We start from the raw sequence: 23,062 nt of genomic DNA, 5'->3' as shown, positions 1-23,062 counted from the left end.
TCTAGTCGAATATCTACGTAAATTGAAATTGATCCAAATCTTTGTCCAGAATTAAAGACCAAAAAATACGAGAATTGACGAGTCCAGAAAATTAAAAATTTTCAAAGACGGAATTTCAAAGGGCAAAAGTCTTGTTGTTGGGCAAAAGTTGTTCGTTCCGACGTCGTAACAACTTCAATTGCATTCGGCGGAGCAGTCGGTCATTAGAAGAGGGATCAAAAGCGAGCGTAACGGTTCCGTGAAATTTTTAATGGACGATGATTCCTTTAAGCGAACCGGGGGCGTAGCATGCCGTTGCATCGGATCTTTCCTCCGTGTCGGTTTAAAAATAACCGGCAACCCTGCGACGTTTGTCGACACCTTTGTACCCGCCTCTGGTCGACATTTCTCGTGATGACTTCGAGGAACTCGTATCAAGCCTCTGACGAAAACGAGTCGTGACTTCTGAAACCCGTACGAAAGGGTGAGGAAAATGAACTACATCCGTAAAAACTCTTGACGTTATCCAAAAAGAAAGGAAGAAGTTCCTTTGGAACTGTACTTTTTCGTTCTTCAAAATAGTAAAGGAATTGTTATTATTGTTTTTACTATTTTCTTATTTTATTTTATATGCGGGGTTGAATTTGAGAATTTTCATATTTCGATGAAAATAGCGACACAAGATATTTCATAAACGATACCTATCCTTGAAATGATTTTCCCTTATAAATCCTGAACGAGGATTCAATTTGTCAAAATGTCCATTTTTAGTGTAATACCGCTGGTCCCTACACATCGAGGAAAATTTATCAAATTGATCGACAGCGATTTCTATTCATTCAACTCGAAAGGATCCTATCGAGGAAGGTTTCATTAGCAGAGAGGAACCGGTGAAATCACGTTCCTTCTCTGATTGTGGTGGTATCTCTTCGTGTTCTTCGGATCGAGGGAAAGCAGATAGGCGGAATGTGGCCAGGCGCCATGGAGGGAAACTTTAAATAGCGATGGAGGCCTGGCGCGAGGATCGTCGGGGCTGTTGAAAGACAGGAAAAGAAGATGAGGTTGTCTGTTGGACTTTCGCGCGGAAACACTCGACACTGGTTCGATGAACGATCTTGCTCGCCATTTTCAGTGAAACAATCGAAACTTCTCTCTCGGCTTCCGTCAAGTTTTAATTAATACCAAAGTTCCCGGCTGCATTGGGAGAAGCGAAAGGTGGATTGCAGACCCGCGTGCTCCGCTATATTACAGTAGCAGCCGAGTGTTGCGAGCAATTTCAAAGGAATTCCGAGTTCGCGCGTTACTCGCCTCTGCTTCCGGTGTATGCACACCTCTGGAAAATTGACTCGAGGCTCGAGCCAGTGTGTTTATTTCGAAACATTCCCGCTTTATTACAAGTAGACCGAGGATTATTATGTATCTTACATTTCACTTACTTAAATTTAATATTCTTTTTCTGCGAAATCTCGCTATCTTATTATCGGTAAAATTGTACATAAGTTTCAGTTTCCAGTCGACGTAACTGCTCTTAACAATCGGTGCAATTGCTTCTGTATGAAAAGTAATCCGTCTTGATCGTAAATTTCCCTTCGGCGATAACTATGGTTCGTATAGTTTCCAATAAACCTCGGTCGAGCAACGTCGACTTTGATAACGATAAAAAACAGCCGCTTGTCTTCCTGTCCGGCGAATTTATACGCCGTATACGTATTTATACGTCGTATATCGGGAGGACGCAGTTCGCGGTCCTCGATTTAGGAGTGTTATAAACAATCATCAGCCGTGGAGGTGCATCGTAAACCGCAAACGATCTTGGAACGTGGTCTAAATTCGTGAATTTCTGTGACATGATTTTTGGTATTCAAGTACATTACTACTACGTGTCGTGGTCGAACGTAGCGCTCTTTCTCGGTTATATTTTAACCGTTCAATTCCTCCTTCTACACTATTCATCTGCAAATATATGATTTAGAAACGAGGAACCGAATATTGACTCTTGAAAAACGAATCGTTTATCGTCCGTGGTTTTGGTAATTTATTATCGGACGTCTTAAAATATCCAAAGTAGACTATTCGATGTAATATTCGGTGCATGCAACGAATCTCTGCTTAATTTCATTTCTTTAGTTTCGTCACATCCATGCACATTCATAGTCTGGTTATAGCATTTCGTAAAACATAAAATCGAATAAAATAAAATTGAATAAAATAAAATCGAAAACAAAAATAAAAAATAAAATAAATTCACCAATATAATCGAAAGCGAAGACAGAGAAAAATAGAACGCTCCAGCGATCCGAAACATAAGGAAAATTGTTTAAAAGTGTCGTTTCACGGGTTCCAAGGGATGTCTGAATGATGGAGTCGACATAGATCGAGCTTTGTGTAACTTATTTGGAAGATGAGGGGTGTTGTTCGCACCGAGACGACGGAGTCGACTCGCCGGGAGAGATCGCCGTATAACCGCAACCCACGAAGAACAAGAGCGGCAAGGCGGAGCTGCCTATCTTTAGAACGACTCGCCGTAAAAATATTCTCAAGGATCTCCGAAGGCTCTCCCCCAGGGAGGAAATGCGGCCGGCAAGGTTGAACCCGTATGACTTTTACCCCGTGGCTCGTTCTAAATAGCGCTCTTAAGTGCACACACGTACGACGCTGTGAAAAATCCACCTGAAATAAGATTACGACCAAGCCTTTGTGGAGTTTCTATGCCAATGCGCGTAATTTTAACTTTTTTTAAAATAAATATCCGAACGTCTCGTGTCGAAACGAATCTCTTCGAGCGTAATTTAACTCGGATCCTGTTATTTGTGTAAAAAAAGAACCGTAACCATTGCGTGGAAGAGATCATACGTTCGACACACGTTCTTCGTGATTAATACCAGCAACGCGGGGAGGAATTGAAAACACGATCCGGGAAAGCGATAACTCAGCGAGTTTTAGCGACAAGCGGCAAGAAAATTACCGCTATTACTAGCGGCTCGTCGTTACTCAGATTTTGACCGGTCAGGGTTATCGTTGAAGCTAAATCCAGTCAGCCATGCATCGTCCGCAGACATCACGGAGAACGCGTAATATCGCTCCGGAGGAAAAGCGTATCGAGCGTGAAGAAACGCACACGTGTGTATAACTATCGGTCGTCGTCATACGTCGCCATACGGTCTTATTTATGCATATAGGTGACATTTTCCGCCAACACGCCTGCTTCTCTACACAAGTGTAGTAGTTCGATCAGAAATAACCAATCGGACCGGCATTCCTTCGCCTAGCGCTCCATTTTCCTATCTCGGAGCAATACGTGCCTTGGAAAAATTGTGGATTCGCGTTCGAGTTCGCGGCACCATGACGCGCGCTAACGCTTCGATCCGGACGCCACGGGATCTATTATCCTTCGACTAGAGCTAGGGGAACGAGCAACCATTATGGTAATATGCCCGAAGGAACCTCCTGTGTTTCTACCGCGATATTTATGTGCGTCGCCTCGCGCCGTGGTTACAGAACCTTCCAGCAAGAGAAAAGGGAACTCCTCTATGAGTCATGAAAGGGGGAAGAAGCATTGGTTCGCGGTTGATTGATGACGTTAAATTGTTGGAGACGAGATTTATATTACAAGTACAAGAAAGAATGTTAATTCGACAGAGGAAAGTTGTTCTTAGGATAAACGGTTATTTGATGCGCTTAATGCGTTTTGGAGATTCAGTCGAGGAGCCTATTTTTAAATTACAGAGGATTTACGTGTCTGTAGGTCGGTGTTAACTATTCATTGTTTTCGACTTGACGCTACGTTTCAAACGAAAAATTCAACACTGTGTAATTCGTACCATTTAATATCGAAAATATTTAGAAATATTCCTATCTTTCCTACGACAAGTTCCTAAAAATTCCTAGGATTTACCAATCCACGAAACTTCTTTCCGCTCTCACACAATTTTGTAAGCAGACAGGGCGATAAAACTGACGGAGATACGATTTCTCATTGAGATTTCTTGTCTCCGTTGTAATCCCATGATGTCTGCGAACGACAGGCGTAGACAGCGTGTCTAGTCGTTGGCATTCGAATTTCAACTCAAGTATTTTCCCGAGTCGTGTTTTCTCGCCTCATGTTTTTTGCACTTTCTTTTTCCTCCTCCTTCCTCTTTCTCTGTCTTTATTTTCTCGAGAAGCGGCAAGATGCGACTCGGGAAAAATCTTCCAAAAAAATTACTATAAAAGATTTTCATAATTCACTCTCCTTTCTCTCTCTCTCTCTCTCTCTCTCTCTTTCTCTCAAAGAAGAAGAAGGTATGAGCATTTGCAAAAACACGAACAAGGCAAGGGGTATGGTGGTGATCGCGTGCCGGAGCTAGTACAGGGATGACAAAGAAGGTACAAACGACGAAGGAGTGCCATTTCGCAAGGAAACGTACGACATTGGCTTTTATGCGCGCAATAATGCGAGAGCACCGGCTGTCAGAACTGTGTTGCAGGAAACGCGAGCGTTTTCTCGTCCCTTCGAAGATCGTTATTTTTCTCAATTTCGCGAGGAGAAAAGTGGAAAGAACGGTGGTACGAGAGGAAGCGGAGGATTCTGCAGCTCGTTCCGTGCGCTTTATCGCCCTAGTCTGACGCCGTTTTTATTTTTTCCTTTTCTTTTACTCGATGAAAGGATATGGCGCATGGTGCCATTACGCAACGCCGAATTATTGGGGTCGTTTGTTTTTCGCGTGGACATACTGCTGCTCGTGTCGAGTTTCGTCTATCGATGATAATGTTACGCATAATTCTCAGTCTATCTCAACTGCTCGTGATTAGTACTTTGAAGACGTTTATAAACATTTTATACTCGCTTGATATGATTTTTTCGCGAACGTTACTCGTAACGGGCTCGCCAGTATTTCCTGAAACTTACAGCAACTTTTTATATACCTAGTATGTACGTACACCAGTTTACGCGAGTCTCTTGAAGAATTCAGCTTGTTTAGTTCATATAGCTCGCTGGTTATTTGCTATGTATGTCTCCGCTACTTCTTTTTACTTGCTTTTATACGTGAAATTTTTTAAATTACACTATTAAAGTATGAAAAATTAAAAATATTTTTCGCAAGTTTTATTTTCAGAGCGTAATATCGACGTAAAAATGTTCAAAGGACGTGGAGCTAGAGTAATTTTGTGCTATTTTTACCGCGGTATAAAAATTTCTTGCAGGAAACATGCGCTAGATACTACTCGAGTTAGTCTGTATTGGTCTTTTTAGAGCAAAAAGTTTGCTAATGCAAAGGAAGGAATAAAAATCCTGGAACGATTTCGTCTAGCCGTTCTCACCTACCAAACCTGAAACTGGAGGTTAAGGTTCGGAAATTTGTTACGTTTGAGGGTGTTTCTTAACGTTGACAGGACTTTTGTGGAAAAGAAAAAGACGTCAGAAGTTCTCGTGGCTTTGTGCAGATTAGCCGTGAATAATGCACGACGACACACCGCTTCTAGAAACTGCTTCGCGTCTTATTTGCCGAATGACGCGAGAGGAAAACAGACGGCAACAGCGTCTAAAAAGGAGAGAAGGGGTGGTGCAGGGTGTATAAAAAGCGAGAGGGATCCCTTCTCCTTTCCCTCGTGGAGTACCTTTCGTTTAATCCGGTTGAGTGCGACAAATCTTTCTGTCCTTTCTCCCTTTGCCTTCTGTCGTCTTTCATTCGGTTTTTCCCCGTGGACTTTCTTCTTTCCCTTTCTTTCCTTCTTCTCTGATCTCCATCTGTTTTATCTCATTTTTCTTCCCTTTTTCGACATGCTTCTTCTCCTTCCACCTCTTTCACTCGCGTGTTCACCCTCTTAATCTCTTCTGTTTAGTACGTCTCTCCTTCTCTCTTGCGCTTCGCCGTGCTTGTCTGTTCGAATGAATATTTAATTCTTACTTATCCGTAAGAAGGACGGCGTAAGCGCGAATAAATAAGCCGGGGAACAACGCGAAGAGGATGTTTCTTAATGGTAATCCGTAGACGACATCTGCGCCATGCCTCACACTTCCTCCTAGTTGGTACTCTTGGTTAGTTTCGCGTTCATTGAAAATCATTCGATTTTATCGCATTCGATTTCGTAAGACAGTGTTACTTTTCAAAAAATGATACGTTTCTTGCTTCGTCGATAGTCGAATAATTATTAACGATAAAGAACATCGACGAAACGAGTGTGTCTGGTTGGTGTCATGTCTGACTGTGATCAACGTTATCTCGGATAACGAGTCATTCAAATTTTTATCTTTTTTCTTTAGAGTTATTTTGATTAATAGGATATAAAGGATCGTTTGAGATCCTCTGGATGTTTAACGCACGTCTCGTGGGGGCTTGGCTTTGTCTTATACCGATAAAGCGAACAGCTATACGATAATGAAATTTACTCAAGGAATAAAATTGTTTATATAGCTTGATAGAGTAATAAAACAAATGTAAACTAAAAAATCAAATGAATAAACGTGAAAACAAATAAATAAACGTAGCTTTAGAAATATCTCTTAGATAAATACAGATATACCACACGGTTGAAACAGCTGACGAATCTTTTCTGTTTCTCTTTATACTTTCCACCGTCGTCTCTGATACATTTAAACGAATACCGAAGGACACACTGATAGTGATTTAAAAATTCATGGAAATAAGTGTTTGGTTCTCGAGATGTTCCATATGAAATGATGGAGCGTATATGCGGTATCGAGCGCGAAATTAATTAGTAACAATCCTTGAATTCTCATCTACTAACGAGCTAACGTTCTATGATAAAATCGTACCATCTCCTCTTCCATTCTGTCTCGTTCGCTCGTTTCTCTTACTTTACGGAACAGGAAGTACAAAGGATTTTCGCAAATGCTCGACCACGTCTCGAACGAATAACTTGTTGGTTCGTCGCGACGAATGTCTACGATCGTGCGAGGATCGCTTCTTGGCGCTCTGTGTGCAGCCCGTTGCACGCGTACGTGCAGTGAATGGCATTGAGAAGTCTCTATCTATAGAGGCTAGATTAGAGTGCATTAGCCTCGCCGCGACTCCGATGGAGATATCTTTCGCTCTGTTTTGCGTACACGCACCGTCACTACCGGCTATATTTATAACCGCGTCGCGCGTTCTTGCGCTTTGCACACCCCCTCCGCCACTTATCGAGGCTGATAATCGGTGCAAATATCTTTGGGAATTTTTACCTCGTTAAGATTTCTATTGAATCGGTTGAACGTCTAGATCTCGTTTCTCAAACTCGATCTATACGACCTGGTATCTTTGGAATTTTCTAATTACGTTATAGAGTTTATTGCGCAAGATCTTTCTAGATTTCGAGTTCCATACTTCTTTTAATATTAGAATTATATAGGAGAGAATTTACATGGATGACAAGTAGACCGCAGATTTTTATGCATTTGTGGAAAATTTCAACGAAATACACATAAAAAGCTAATATATTTGTATGACACTTAGAATAGAGAGTATTCTTATGTTCAATATGTTCCATTTTCTTAATAGTGTTTGTAAAAGTATTAGTTTTGCATAAATATCTGTAGCCTAACGATAAGTAATAGAAAAATGATCGAACGTTTGTGTTGAAATGTTGGTAGTGTGTGAGAAGAGAAGATTCGAAGAACGTAGAAATAAAGTTTCCGATAGTACTGATATTCAGCGACGGAATTTTGTTCGTAGTATCGGTTTCTTCGAGCGAAAGAGAGGTGAAAGTTGCGTAACGGGAATCGAACCGTTTCTAATCGATCGTAGAAGAATCGATTCGCGCCGCTCGAACTACACTGAGGAGATAATTGCGCATTATCGGTGTACAACCAGGTCGCAGCATCGACGTTGTGACAGAGAAGCATAATTCAGGATTCGCGACAATGGAGACGGCGCTTAAATGTCAACGTAGATTTTGATCTCCGCGACTCTGTTGATTTAACAGCTCGTGAATGAGAAATCTCGCTCTTTGTGCTTCATACACGCGAGAAACTCAAATACTTTCGTCGCAACCTGCCTCGTTGTTAACTTATCCTTCTCATGTCTAAAGTGATCGGTCTTTTATTGCTTATATTACGACGATTAAATTATCAGTTCTAATCATGTAGTTCAAAGTTCAATTATCAAGAAGATGGTATGGTTCATTGATGCCGAAATCTTTTACAAACTATATACGTACAGAGCGTGGATGCGTGTTACTTTCTCATTTTCTCGCCTGAAAGAAACGTATTCGACGTGAGAAACGAACAAACGAGAAGCTCCGGTTGCGATTACGATATTTCTCGGTCGTAGTATCGACTAAATGCAAAATCGTGGAACACGATGAAGGGTCGTTCCGTGGATTCGTGAGACACGCCCAGCAATCAGAAACCGATCTCTCGAGGAAATTATTGTGTCTGGACCACCTGAACGCGAATCTCGTTACCCTACATTCTCTTGTATATAATAGGGGTAAAAGGGGTTGGACCTTCCATTGGAATTCTCTTCCCAGATCATGAAAAGGGACTGCTCACCCTCTCTTTTCAAAAGACTTGTACGTATTACGTTTTACCCTCGTTTGAAAATGCACAGTGTATTCGAAACGAATTTTCTGAAACCCGTACCGTATAAAAGGAAGAAGCCTTTCGACATGTTCGAGTACGACTTTGTTGTAAAGAATTGATATGATATAATACGTATAATTGTGTTCAACATACGTGCTGGTTTATATTATTGTGCATTTCAAGAAGGATGTTTGAACTTTGAACCGAAGGGGAATTTTTAATATAACAAAAGTACTCTTCCTGAAAAAATTTTGTTCTCTTCTTTTTCTTTTTTCTTTTTTCTTTTTTTTGTACCTGTTCCGATTTGGGGATGAAAAAATTGTATCTAGGGAATAGAGGATAGGGGCATCGGAAGGTAATTATAGAAAATTTCATCCTCGCATACATCGGAGGTTTGAAACGGGTACAAAGTCGCTCGCGGATACCCGAGAGTCTTATTAAGTATTAAAACATATCCGCTGTCGGGTTCTCTTGTTTTCTGGTAAGACAAGTCGAGATTAAGTTCCCTTGTTCGGTAAAACTTTCCTCGGCTCGGGCAGCTGCGCCCTACCGTCTTTTGGACCCGATGGAATTTACATCTCCATCAAGGGCAACCGTTTCGCCTTGCCGTTTAATCGGTGCCTACAGACCGATATTTCACGAGAAATGCAAAAATTACGTTCTTTTTTTTCAGCTGGTTCACCAGTTTCTCGAGAAAAAGTATTCGTCACAGAATTAGTATAGTGAAATTAAAAATTCGAATCGTCTAACGGTTCTTTCATCTGAAAAAAATTATAGAAGCTACAGGAATTTGATTCTGATAAAGAAAAAAGTGCTTCGTCGGAGAACAAGAAAATATGCAAATGGTTTCGTAACCACTTATATCATAGTCGTATGTTTTTTTGAACGACAGGAATATCGGTATAACCTTCCTACGAGAAATATCGTTCGAAGCGGAAGTGGAGGCGGTCTTGGATGAAACATAATTAATAAAATATCGGGTGGAAGTGCTGGCAAAGCCTCTTACGCAGGAGTGACTCTCTTAAACTCATTTCGAAGGCAGCGTTTTCGCGCAAATCCGGTCGTTCTCGCGTCATTACCGGATTTTCAGGGTGGCTGCGATCGTGCAAAGCCACCCCCTGCCCCGACCATCATCCATTCCATCTACAGAATAATTCCGGACCTGGCTTTAAGAAGATGAACTCGCGACTGTAATGCGCCTTCTTAAGCAGATCTATCGCGTAGCTAGCCGGTGCATTCTCTCTTCCTCCTTAAAGAAGCGTAAATTCGTTTCTGCTTGGTCCGCTCCCGATCCTAATCCGCTCCGGATGGCTTTCGCGGTTTTCGGGAGATTCGCGTCAAATTACGAACGCGGTTAGGTTAACTATGCACTCGTGCGAGTGTTGCTCGCGTTGTTGGCCACGTGCGTGGTTTAATCGCCCGCCGTTACACGACGCTGGTTTCCTATGGCTCCCCTGCAATTCCCAACCGTACTTCGTCTCCCGTGTTGGACATATTGGACGTGTAACGTGATACTTGTAGCAGGGGTGTTTTTACTATTGGTGAAAGTTTATGGCGTATAAATTGGAAATAAGAATATTATAAAAACGAGAATAGAATAGTATATATTACAACGGTGCAAAAACGTGTATGTACATACTTTGCCGCATTTTCAGATATATTTGATAATTTGCAAAGGGAGGTTTGTTACTTTCGAAGCTTGATACTTTATACATGAAAGTATGGGAATTTCATGGGTAAAAGGGAAGGATCCCTGACAGGTAAGGAAGGCAGCGTCTCGGCGTTAATTTATTTATTCAGCCGCCGGGGCTCGTTCGCGATTTTTGACAGACAGGAAGGTAACAACCCCTGGTACGCCGCGGATTTGTTTCTCTCCCTTCTGACTCTCCCGTAGGAAATAAACGACCAGAGAGCAATAACTGGTTTACGCCGGAAAACCGGGCCACCGACAATTCGTCGGCGTGCATTATTAATAATCTTGAATTTGGATTTATCGCTGTTCGTCCGAGGGTTCGGAACGTTCGCTCGCGGGGGTTGATTTCCTCTTTTTCCCCCCTTCTATCGGCCGCGATTACTCCTCGTTCACGCCTAGCTTCCACCTCGTTTCTCAGATCTCTGATAATTAATTGCCTCGAAATTAGAAAATTTGTCATGAAACCGGAGATCCTGTAACGCCAGCGAGTTTTCAGATCGCGACTCCCATGAAAATTAATTTTCCCGAGGGGTTTTACTTCGATTTAAACGCGGAATTTTCTCAGGGGTAAGAAATATTTCAGACTTGTCCGAGTGAATAGCGAGATCGATTCTTTTAGAGGCGATGGCTGGTCGTTTAATTGCGCCGTTAATCACAACTGGTAAAGGTCCGATGAAAATCTTATCTTAAACGGGTAATTAGACGGCCTCGTGGCTCTCTCGCGGCGCGTGGGACACACTAGAGCATAAATATAGCGTTTCCACGCCTCCTTGCATTATCGAGAGGCACGCGATTCTTTAAGCTGTGTCCTCACTGAAGCAACGACGAGCAGCTTTTTGTTGCTCGCGTGCTCCAAATATTTTCTTATTATCTTTCGTCACTGTGTTTTGCGCGTAAATTTCACAAAATGCGGAAAAATCGAGGCATTTATAACACTGCGATAAATTATTACTTGTTCCCTAATGGATTAATCCTCTATCGCTTTTTGATTCATGCTATAGTAATTTGCTACGTTGCTCAAAATAGTTAATGTATCAGCAAATTCTTCGAGAAACACGTAACATCAATAAAAAGTTTTTCGTTGCTGGTTCAGTAAAAACGCAGCTTTACTTAGATATAATTTTCTTCTTTATCGCGTGATGTGTGATACGTCCACGCGATTAACGTCCCCGCGTTAATCAAACCTGCCGAATGGTAATTTGTCTCGTCGAACGTTGACCGCCTTCTAATTCCAGCCTCTAATCGAGGGGTCGGTTTGTGTCCATTTGTTTGCTAAAAGGGGACGGTCGCCGAGATTAGCAAAAAGTCCAACCGTGGAATCAAAGATAGCGTGTAGCGTGATAATTAAGAGATCAGCTCCATCGTTGCGTGAAAGTATCGAGTATAAAGTTATAACTCATCTTGCAAGCTTTTTTCACGTTGGAGGAGTCGTAAAATTACGTATCTTGTTAGCGATATTTTTTGAGAAATTAGTCCCAGCAGGACTCGGGACTTCGTTCCAAGCGACAGCAGGAGAAATTAGCGGCAGAGAGAGTAGGCAATTTCTCTTCTGATTTCTGTTGGTCGCTCGGCGTATGCATGTCGGCAATGATTAACTTCGTACTCGAGGTGTGCGGTCCAGCAATTAGAGCGAGTGCGTCACGTCCTAACACGTGGTTCTCTTCACACACAGTTTTCTTCACAGTGGAAGACGGTTGTTGTCGATCGATCTGTCCTTTCTTTTGGATCCAAGACCTCTGAAATTTTCAGAATATAGTGCGTTATCTATCTATCTCTTGAAGAAACGATGCTCGAAGAATATCCTGTCTGCAAGAAGGGCTATAACGAGATCGTTGTATCGTTTCGACAAACTGTATATGAAACCCCAAATATTCCACAAGGAATCGTGACGATAGTCTACTAGATCCCGAAGAGAGCAGCTCATCCACTCGGGGGTAGTGCCACGAGGGCGGCGTATTCTGTGCAAGAAAGCGGACTCCCCGTCGCGAGAAGCTGCACATAACTTCGTCGACGACGTGGCGCGATAAATTTAACGAGGGGGCCTACTTTCCACGAGCAACCCTTCGCGAAGGATAAGCTTATGTACATGTGTGTGCGCTTGTGCGTGCGTGTGTAAGTAGAAGGCGGTACGCATCCCACCGATCCGGCATTCCGTGTATTCGACCTTTTGCAAACGCACCCGGAGCGAGAGGCCATCCTTAACCTCTTCGGCGACGCGTGGCTGATTTATAAGGACAAGAGGAGGCCCCTAACCCTTGGCTCTTCCTCCCGCGTACTCAACGGGAAAGGACTCCGATGGCGAAAGCCAGCCGTACGCGTGTACACTCGGTGTCCAAAGTGTTCTTCCCGTAAATCCTGCTTTCCCTTCGAGGCAACGTTGCGTAATTCTGGAGGGTTAGCGGTAAGGGTAGCGGAGCAAGCGCACAGGTAACGCCGGTGGCTTTTGTTCAACTGAGTCGAAACTGTTAAACGATGTTTCGGGATACCGAAGGTTATTAATCGCTGGCACTTGGTAGAACGTGGTTTACATGTACTTTGGGATTAGAGGAAGACTATGGATGTTTGTGCGTTTATGGGAAATTTAACCCTCGCTTAGGAAGGGTGGATCATTGTCACGTTGAATGTCTTATTTTATAGCGATAAGGCGGAGAACGGGCTAGAAACGCTTTGTATACTTAACAGAAACTGCCATACGTCAGAGGGGCAGAATTATGCGTAATTCTCCAGTGAATATTTTTACAAGGCAGATCAGGTTGTTCGAGCAACACCGAGTGCACGAAAGTTACACCCAGCTCTGTTATTCGTACACGATGTAGTAGTATCCACGATAAAACGTGGTTGTAAAATCGGTCAAACATCCGGGTTTACCTGTTCCAGGTGTCTGTCGAAACCTGAGAAGATCTGAAACCACAGAATAAAGTACGGCCTGTCTGTGGTTCCGTCTTCTGAACTTTTTGTATTATTCTTTATTCTTACTTTATCTCTTGTTTCTCGCTGCTGATATTTCTTTGGGACACTTACACACACCAATCTTTTCTTTCTTTTTTGTTCTCTAGATCTATATTTTGGTTCCTCAAAAATTATTTATTTTTGTTATCGAAATACTTGAACTTGTATTGTCTCCTTATCAACATATAAAATTTGTTTTACTCAATTACCACGCTTCTCGTTACTGCGTAAGGAAATTTATTAATACCAACTCCAACTATCTTGCAACTTGTAAAATTTTACTCGCTTCGCAATAGTAGCCTATAGTTCTATCGTGCAAGATCTCTTACATTGGTGAAATCTCATTATTCTTCTGTTGACCTTGACATACTGGGTATTTCTTATACCTAAATCGGGAATCTTGCACGGTAGCAAAATGCGCCTCATGATTGTCCTTTGAACGCTCCAAGAGTCGCAGCACGGGGTAGAAAGTCACACCCCTGTCGGAAAAAAGCGCTGGAAGTCGGTTTTTAATTTCTACGACGCTTTTACCGAACCGATGTTATGTATCAATCAACGTTGTCGAGCCGATCGGTCGAAACGCGACTCTCCAAGTGGCCGTCTCGCGCGTTTTTGTTGCAATTTATAGCGACGCGTTCCCCTGCTGGGACAAATGATTTTCATCGTTTGATGGATCGATCGCGATATCCCGGCCACGAACATCTGCGTTCCGATAGAGAACATTCATTTTTACCCCTCGATCGCTCTTGCTCTTTTCCTCGTTTAACTTCTTTCCCTTTTAGGGAAGTTCGGAGAATCCATAGGAAAGAAACTCGACGTCTTCGAACAGAGTTCCGCGTGTTCCAGGTTTTCTTCCTGACCGAAGAGCCACGATACGTTGGGTTGGCTCAAACGCCAAACTAATTCTTCGATTAACGCACAGCGTGCAATAGCGTTGGCTTTTCGAAGCGAGTCTCTCTTTTGTCGTCGAACGAAATCTACCCTCTCTGTCGTTCACACGAACCAGTGAACCGGCAATCGAGATAATAAAATCGAAAATGAGCCGTGCTTAACTCTAATTTTGATCGATTGCTTCGTCTGGTTGTCTGCTCGTCGAATCCATACAATTTTCACCCCTTGAAACGTTCGTTCGATGTAAAATTGCAACGTTTAACTTTCGACTTCATATCGCTACTTTCGCATTTTTCGTATAAGTTCTAATTCTTTTATCAAATATCTCGTAATGTCTACATGTATTTTACATTTTACACTGTTTTTAGATTTTACCGATATAAAATCATGGCGGTCGTGACTCGTTACGATACTAGTAAAATTTGAAAACGTTTTATCTGTATCACACACCGTTGTATTCGTAAACGTCTTCTATGGTAAGCGTTTAAATACTTCAGTAAACTATTACATGTAGCTTTTGTTCGTTCCACATGGCTGACTTACACTCACCGTCGCTGTTTCGCCCGATTCGCGCACGTAAAAGGTATCATGAAAGGTATCTACAAATGTTCGAGTACGTTCGTGAGTCACTGTGAGTCAATAAGATGCATAAAATAGGGAAGCAATCTTTCAGATGGGCGGTACTTCCTTTCTTGGCTCCAGTGATCCTCGACACGTAGATATCTAGGGGACTGTTTCAATGACGACAGTCACACGCGCGGTTATCCTGGCTCGAATCGCGGAGGGTTGCCGACGAGGCTGTTGCCAGGAATTCCCTTCGCCTCCTCTTCGTCGCGTGTTTCGCGATCGTCCCGCGATACGCGAGGCCACCCTTTCGCGTGCATGAAAAATGCATTCCTTTATCTGGCGTTCACGTGTCGCATCGCTAGAAACGCTCGTAATTAATTCCGGCGACGCTTTTCGCTTTATACTGAGTGTTTTTCTAAAATTATAACGGATACATTTTGTAAAATTGTAATTTAAATAATGAGAAAGTTCATGTACAGTAACTCGCAGATTTGACTTTCAAATTTCGAACGCTTCTTTATGTTCATATTTTATAGGAAACAGTCATCTCGCGTAACCAAATCTACGAGCGGTTCAGATGACTCGAGAATATTTGAAAACAATTTAAAAAGGATGGCTGACGATGCGTGATTTTCCCAGACGTAATATCGTATTTTGAAAAATTGTTAATTATAGAAAATAATTGTAACATCCTTCTGACTGTGATTGAGAGACTTGTTCGTCTTGTTTTATTCTATCTGTTACGTTTTACTAATCATCTCTCTAGTCAAGCGTTCAAAGAAACTTTGAAAAGAAATTTGTGGCGGCATCGACCACGGAACTTTCCAACGGCTTCGCGGTACAAAGAGCTATGCCGTCAAAGCGCAATACCGACATGCCCAATATACCATCGATATCTCTACGTTTCTTTCGCCGAATTCTCGGAAGAACGCATACGCGGCGACCGCCGCGGTACATCTAATAAACGCATGTGTAGTAGGGATATCGAAGGGCAACAAAGGAAAGAATCCGTGGTTTCGAACAAAAGAATCAGTCAGTCTATCTCAAGTTGCGAAGTACGAAAAATCTCGTAATAAGCAAACCCGTTCACAAAACCTTAATTGTTATATTTTCGTCTTAATTGTTAATCGTTTGATCGTTGACTGAAATTGTTGCTTTTTTACTTGTTATTAAACTTTTTGTTAACAAATCAAGTGTAGTTTCTCGTATGCACTCATTCCAACCACTTCTATTCTCATAATAGAAATAGGGGATCAATCAGTTCGTGACGTCGATTGTTTAATCGTAACGAGAATTTACGACTCTCGTTGACGCATTATCTCGCGATCGCGTCTCTTGAACGGTTGAAACACTATCGTTATATTTCTTCTTTGTCATAACGCAAGTCGTTATCATATTACGTAGAAAAAAATATCGTGTACCACGCGTATTTCAAAATTAGAGAAGGCGGCTCTTCGAAATCGAACACAACCTTCGAAGTCCACCTCGATATTCTGCCGCAACAAAGTTATAAGACTAAATTTTAATTTTTCTTTTTCCAATCGCGATTAGGTGTAGTCTTTCGACGCGGGAATCGAGAGTAAGCCGCTTAGCTGGGGGATTACAGGGGAAAATCTTGTAAAGCGTCGGAACGCCACCCTCTCTAGTCTGCGAATGACTACCTGGTTTCTTTCTTCCCGCTTTTAATTCACCTTTCTCTCTTTTGTTCCCCCGGCGTGGAATGCATTTGACGCGCGATAAACCTCGAAAAAGTCGCCTTCTTTAGCGAACTTGGGGGTAGATTTTAATTTCCTCGTGCTCCGGCGGTTGGTCTCTTTGTCCTGTTGATTTATCGAACTTCTTCGAGGACCAAATACGTCGAGTCGCTACGTATCCCTGAAATATACGGCCAAATTATATGCCAGAGAAACAGGAACGAATCGAATTTCTATCTTCCTTCTAACTAAACTGCGCACTTTTATACAAATTTATACAAAAAAGCAGAATCTTGGTGAATTAGTAGAGAGATTAATAAAAAAATTAAATCAACAACGACACATTCGAAATCCGAAAACCTACGAACACGTCATCCAATCGTCGTCAAAGTGTAAAATCTAAAATTTGAATTAATCATCGAGCTTCGTACGAAAACAGCACGTGTTCTGATACTTGCGAACGTGAGTGTGCACTTCGATCAAACTACCTCGTTCAAATTGAGTTCAATTGAATGACAAAGAACTCTCATTCGCCCCGTTTAAAACTTCTCCGTGAATTGGGCGCATCTCGCGTTATCGCTCGGGCAGAATAGTTTTTCCGGGGAGCCCTCTATAAAATTCCAGCAGCCAACGATACCGCGTTGTCTTTTCTATCGCTTGTCAGTAATATTAGGGATCGCAATTTCACTTCAGAGAAGTCCCGTCAGGCGTTGTTCGTCCGATATCCGTTCGTTCCCTCTTTCTGTTCTCCCTATACTGCCAACGATGCTGTGTATTAGGGTGGAAAGAAATATGGGGGGAGGGGAATTTTGTTGCGCTATTCATGACTTCCAATAGCGAAGAAAAGTTGCCCTCTCTATAGCGACGTTTAAGTTGACAAAATCGGTTCTGATCGACAAACTTTTAGATGAATCTATTTCTTCCTTTTAGAAGAAATCCTCGCAGCACCTCGAAAATTCACTCGATGGAAAACAAATTTTGCATACTCAGCTTGAACGGATAAGGTGAATTTTTGGAAAAATCGACGTAGGAAAAGTTTGTTCGTTACTGGAAAATGAAAATCGTATAATTTCGATTCTTTCCTTCTACCCTGCTGTTCATCTGCATTCGAATACGCCAAGGGAATGAAATACGGAGGGTGGAACTTGGCAAGCAGGAAGAGAAGTTCCATAGAAGAGGAGCGGCATCGATTATTTTCACGCGAGGAGGAGCACCGTAAAGAGGGTTTCTTTGTTCGATTCGTCGCCGTTGAGCAGACAGTGGGTCACTTGCATCGACGGAGGAAAGCACGTCGTCTGGATTCCCCAGGCGAGCAGGGGAACGTCGTCATAGAGAAAGAAGACCTCCCCTTACGTTCCTTTTGAAGGAACGTCTTATTGTTTGCGTTCGAGAGGGGGCAAATATCGGGCATAATACGGTATTAATTAATACTTTGGCCTAGAAGATCGAAAGAACTTGGTTGCCTTTGTTCGAATGAAATATAGTTGAATTTAGGGGTGCGTATAAAATGCGTTTAAATCGATAGGTATTGTCCGTGGACAACAATCCACCTACGAAGCCTGTCGATAGTCTTTAATTTTTAATCTAGTTTAGCATTTGTTTAATAGTACTTTCGAGATACCCAAACAATTATTATTATATAAACTATGAAATAGAAACGATTGCGGACAATTATATCTGTCATTCTGCAAATAACTTAAAAACGACAGTTCCTTTGACGACGTTGGATTCGGTCAAATACAAAAATTGACATTTTCGATCCACAGTGGACCAGTTTGCCCCGCAAATCGTTCGTGACCAAATATACGCGACAACTGGTCGTCCATTGAAAAGCTAAAGCTACAATCTGTCGTCTAGAAAGTGAAGGCGGGTCTCCACTGAGTCGTGAACGAGTGCGTTAAGCTCTGTCGGAAAGAGGGACGTCTTTAGCTTCTGGTCGTAGAGAATCGGCATCGATTATTTTCGCGCGCGAACGAACACGACAGGGAGTGAAAAGAGCTTTCTTTCTTCCTTCGGAGCTCGACAGTAGGTCAGTCAGACTGATACCCAACCCGCCAACAGAAGCAGACGGATTCTCCTTCCGACGAGGGAAAAACGAGAAAGTTTTCGAGGGGGGGGGGGGGAGTGATAGAACGTAGCACAGAAGGAGGATAGAAAATCAGTAAAAACGAGGGAAGTTGCTTATCGCGTCTTCGGTTCGGATCTTCCTGCTCCTTCTTCCAGCCGAGGAGACACGCGCCAGCGATGCTGGGTGTTTGCATCCTTCGTCGCGGCGCTCGTAAATCCCTCGAACGAAGCTAGTCGTTCGGAGACTCTCGCGGACCCTTGGCACACGCTTCACTGTTGGCGCAACGATCCACCCACTCGTTCGTTTCTGTATTTACGAGGATGCGAGCGAAGTGTTGCCGGCGGGATGAAGTTCTCGAGACAGAGCAAGACTTTCGTCTACGAAATGCTGCAAGAGAGGGCGAGCTTTCTTAATAATCTTTCTTTGTACCGTACTATGTAGTGTTTTGTAGCTGCACGAAACATTTGCGAGTTACTCGGGGCTGTCTTTGTGTCGTTACAGGGAAGAATTATCGACTGGTGACGCGTGAAAGTTTGATGGCTGTTAGTGGACCAGCGGGTCGCTCTGAAGATCTGTAAAGAAACTTCTACGATTCTACTTCTACGACGATTGCTTGGAGGGGGAAATTGAGAAACACCGAGATCTTGCAGCAGTCCGACTTTCGCGATACTTCGATAGGTTATTAATAAATTGTGATAAACGTATTTGACGTATGCTGTTCATGCGCAACGATCCATAACGCGATATCCATTTGAAAGTTTCGCGTAAAGAAAACGCAACGAATTGCTTCTTCGGCGAAACAAACGTATTACGATCGGCAAAATAAATCCACGAACCATTATGAAAGAGGATTAGGGTCGAGGAATCCTCGAAAATCCCATAGAGCTGGATAGCTTGTACCAGTGAACCGATAAACGTAAGGTTTCTGCCTAGCAGTTTTGCTCCAGTGAACTTGTATGCTTCGCCCATTCTACATTCCCGTCCATAGAATGTTCTAGTTTTGTAGCGAGAGGTTAAACCCAAACAATTTACAATACCAAGTACACGTCGTGATGTTCGAAAAAGTCAGACAGGAAACGAAAGATTAAGATGGTCGATTTTCTTCTTCTACCACGCGCCCCTCGACGGTTATAGTTGCATTCTCGCTGGAGGGACAAAAGCGGAAGCAAACCGAGGCCGATCGTAACGAATTTTATGCTCGTCTATATAACCGAGCTTTATCGTCGCGGGACCTATGGCCGCTCGACTGCGCCGTTAAGGTCTAAATAAGAACGTCCTTGCAGAAGAGTCTTGACAAATCCCTGGGTAGTACGTTTTACTTTCCATCGTTTCTCTCTGGATCTCCTCCCTCCCTTTCCCTTTTATGCTCGTCCCTTTCCGCTTCGTTTCTTCTACGTTTCGAAATTGCCTCGGTCGATCCACGGGCGTAAAAAACCCGCTTTCGGTATTTTCAATAACGTCCTCCGTCACCATCTTCTATGGCGAAATGAAAAAAGGGCTCAACTTCGTTGTGTGACACACGGGATATCTGATCTTTCTTATAATGTACAGCGAGAGACAAGGGTTTCCGTATAGTTGGTTTATTACGGAAGTGAAAAGAGAGATACGTATTCGCTGTATTAGCAAATATACTCAACTACGATATGACTGTATATCGTATGCAGGTACTTGTTTAATTTAATCTCATTTAATGAAAATGAAGTTGAACGAAAAAAGAATTTTATCCAAACGCGTACGAATTGTCGTGAAAGATCGACACGGTGTGTCGCGAACATCGAAAGCTTCGATCGTTCCTTTTCCCGGATCGAATTCTCTTACGATCTGGAATACATCTACCATCGTGGAATGTCTTCAGAGGAAGAAGATTAGAAGACCACGAAGGGAATACCATATTTATCGAACGCTGTTCTCTCTTTATTGCGTTGTAAAATTTACAGAAAAGCTCGGAAGCCTTCTGGGTCGTTTACGAGTTCGTCGACTTTCTTTCTAGCCGCTCGTTTCTCCTCGACTTTATTATTTTGGGTCGCGCGCTCGCGCGTGTGCCTTCGGCTGATTTTTATATTTATTTGTACCGACCGGTATTATTGAATTCCGATAATCTGCTACGCCGACATCGTAATCCTCCCCCGGTGACGGTCCACCCCACAGACGATACGCCGCGATTTATGCCTCCTCCACGCCTCTCTTCTCGCTCTTCCTCTGCTTTTTTTTCACTTTCTTTTCACCCTTAGCCTTTTAGCTGCGGCGACAAAATTATCCACAGGGGCGGCGACCTTCGACTGCTCTTCCGGAATAGTCGCCGACCTCCAATTTGGGGGTGAGAAATCGCTTCCAATCGTCAGCTTTTTCCACTCGTGTCGGGCGTTTATTTAACGATACTCCCAAAGTAGTTGCTCTCTCTTTCTCCTACACTTGCTGATTGTCGAATTAGATAGGGTCATTCAACATTCGTAGTATTTTTCAGTATTATGGTAAAGTCGAAATTTAATAACAAAGTTAATTTATTAATTACGGAAGTGTTGTAGTTTCGTAAGGCTGTTGTGACGTTGATATATTTTACGTTCTCGTTGTTTTACCGAATACTCTGAATATTTGACTTCGAATCAGACAGCGTAGCGATCATGTCGATGAGTGTACAGAAGATGAAAACACGCATCATATAATCGTAAAAGATGTTTACCTAGTTGGGATACTTTCACGAGGCATATCCCCATTTTCTCTTGTGTGTTACTGTGAAGAACTCGACAGAGATTACGGCTAAACACGTCGGAGGCTTTTACCTTTACTGCAATTTCAGTCCTTTGCGAGGAACCATCCCTTTTTCTTTGCAATCATAGAATGCTGAGGTGGCTCGATTAAAATCCGGTTCAGGGACATTAATTACGTATCTCAGGAAATTGTCTCTCGGCAAACAACCGAACGTTTCCCGTTGGAGGGTAGTAAAAAAGAATCGCGCCGACGAAGGCACAATACCTCTTTTACCATTCTCTCTCTCTCTCTCTTTCTCTCTCTCTCTCTCTCTCTCTCTCTCTTGGTTCTCAAGCCTCTAATCGAACTCGTAAAAAGTTGAAGCACTTCTCTCACAGATCGACCCACGCGCGATCGGTTTCCAGTTGCACCGACTGGAAAAGTTACCAGACCAAGCCAATTTATTTATTCGACTCGCTCTCTTTTTCCATGGTTCTCCATAGTCAGCTGAATGGATGGATGTATGGGTGGATGGATGGATGGATGAATGTGCGGCGTTAGTGTGACTCGTTCTATTCAGCCCGGATGGTCAAGGTAGAAAAGGAGGATCTTTCTTCTCGTTGTCGAGCAGCACAAAGTTCGTGAACGATCGTGTCTCTTTTTCAGCTGCTTCTTCGCGATTCGTTAGATTATTTCTGCTCGCTCTCCTTGTTCTAGAATAGATATTCCACTTTCCTGAACGATCTTTCTTCAACAGTCTGCTCGAAATAATATATTAGTTCGTTGAACATACTACTGTCGACAACTTCTTCGACATATATTTGGAAGGACATGAAATATATTAATTTTCCGAAGGAATTCTAAAACGCCTCAAAAAGGATCTTGACCTTAACTTATAGATTATGATAGTAAGTATATTTATATATATATGTCGGGTTTAGCGTTAGGTTCATGGGCGTGTAACGAATCTTCATTCGGACTAACCATCATTGTTGTACAATAGAGATTATATTTACTAGTATAAATGTTGACTTTTTTACAATTTGACAAATAACCGTGGTGATTAAACACTCGAGACGTTAGTGATAATGTTCTTAGGTTCAATAATGAATCCACGGTCAACGGAGTAACTCTTTGTTAAACGTAGAATATATTTTGAAGCACAAAGTAACGTTTGCTGTGACGCTCGGTATAATAATGCATGTAAAGACGATGTGCAAACTCTCCAAGGTGATCGCAAGAATAAAAGACTGATGGGAATTTTCCTCTCTTTACGATCGCGTTTGTTCGTTGCATATTGGCCGGGGATATCAACAAAATTTCAGCTGCCGTTGCTAGGCAGACCCGCGTAGAGCTGACATTGCTCCTGCCCGAGGTTTGATTGTTAATACAACGTGTGTCCCACAATATTGGCACTTCTCTGTTAGGTAAAAACGTTTATCCCGTGACCGTGGCTACGTTCGGTGACCAGTTGTGTCACTTCGAACCCAAGCCCATTGTCACAAATCTCGGTCAAACATATTAGGATTGAATCATAACAACTATTTCTAAATCTTATCATTTAAGTACAGCTATAACAAATAGTTTAGACTAAAGTATTGGGGATCTTCCCAAAAATTCCAAAAGAAAGGCCCCGATGTCTAATTACAATAGTGTAATTATATGTATATAATTAATATAATGATATTATAATAATGCCATGTCGGAGTAAAATTGTGACTCGAGTATTCTATAATACCACGGTAGCAGTTAAGGGCTAAGGATGCATCATTAAGTGTCAATAGCAAATAGTCGATAACACTTTGTCTTGCTTCGATCGTATCGGTAAACCGTGTTGAATCGATGGAGCAAAGTTAAAAGCCTTTATCCTTCGAAGCAATTCAGTTGGCTCGAAAGACGATAAAAGACGCATAGAACACGCGAGGTTCGCGAGCGTGCAAATAGATTTTTAATCGGGGGCTGATCGTGAGGGCGGCGGCGCGAAGCTAAGCTCTACTTTGCAGGAATTTCTAAGGAGCTATAATGGGGGC

At 42.5% G+C, this 23,062-nt stretch overlaps 2 protein-coding genes across 4 annotated transcripts in view; one reads left to right on the top strand and one right to left on the bottom strand.

Moving 5' to 3' along the window:
• LOC126924195 (astakine-like) overlaps positions 1 to 13,525 on the bottom strand; it is a 303,996-nt gene extending 290,471 nt beyond the window's left edge. Inside the window, exon 1 of the mRNA XM_050738442.1 lies at positions 13,520 to 13,525. The gene's annotated coding sequence lies outside the window, so the exon portion shown is untranslated. The remainder of the gene's footprint in view (positions 1 to 13,519) is intronic.
• Positions 1 to 23,062, top strand: part of LOC126924178 (headcase protein) — a 168,243-nt gene that overhangs the window by 119,915 nt on the left and 25,266 nt on the right. The window lies entirely within an intron of this gene.

Source organism: Bombus affinis, chromosome 14 (genome assembly GCF_024516045.1).
Source record: "Bombus affinis isolate iyBomAffi1 chromosome 14, iyBomAffi1.2, whole genome shotgun sequence".
In the NCBI taxonomy this organism is placed as follows: domain Eukaryota; kingdom Metazoa; phylum Arthropoda; class Insecta; order Hymenoptera; family Apidae; genus Bombus; species Bombus affinis.
This window is presented reverse-complemented; position numbering and strand designations above follow the sequence as displayed.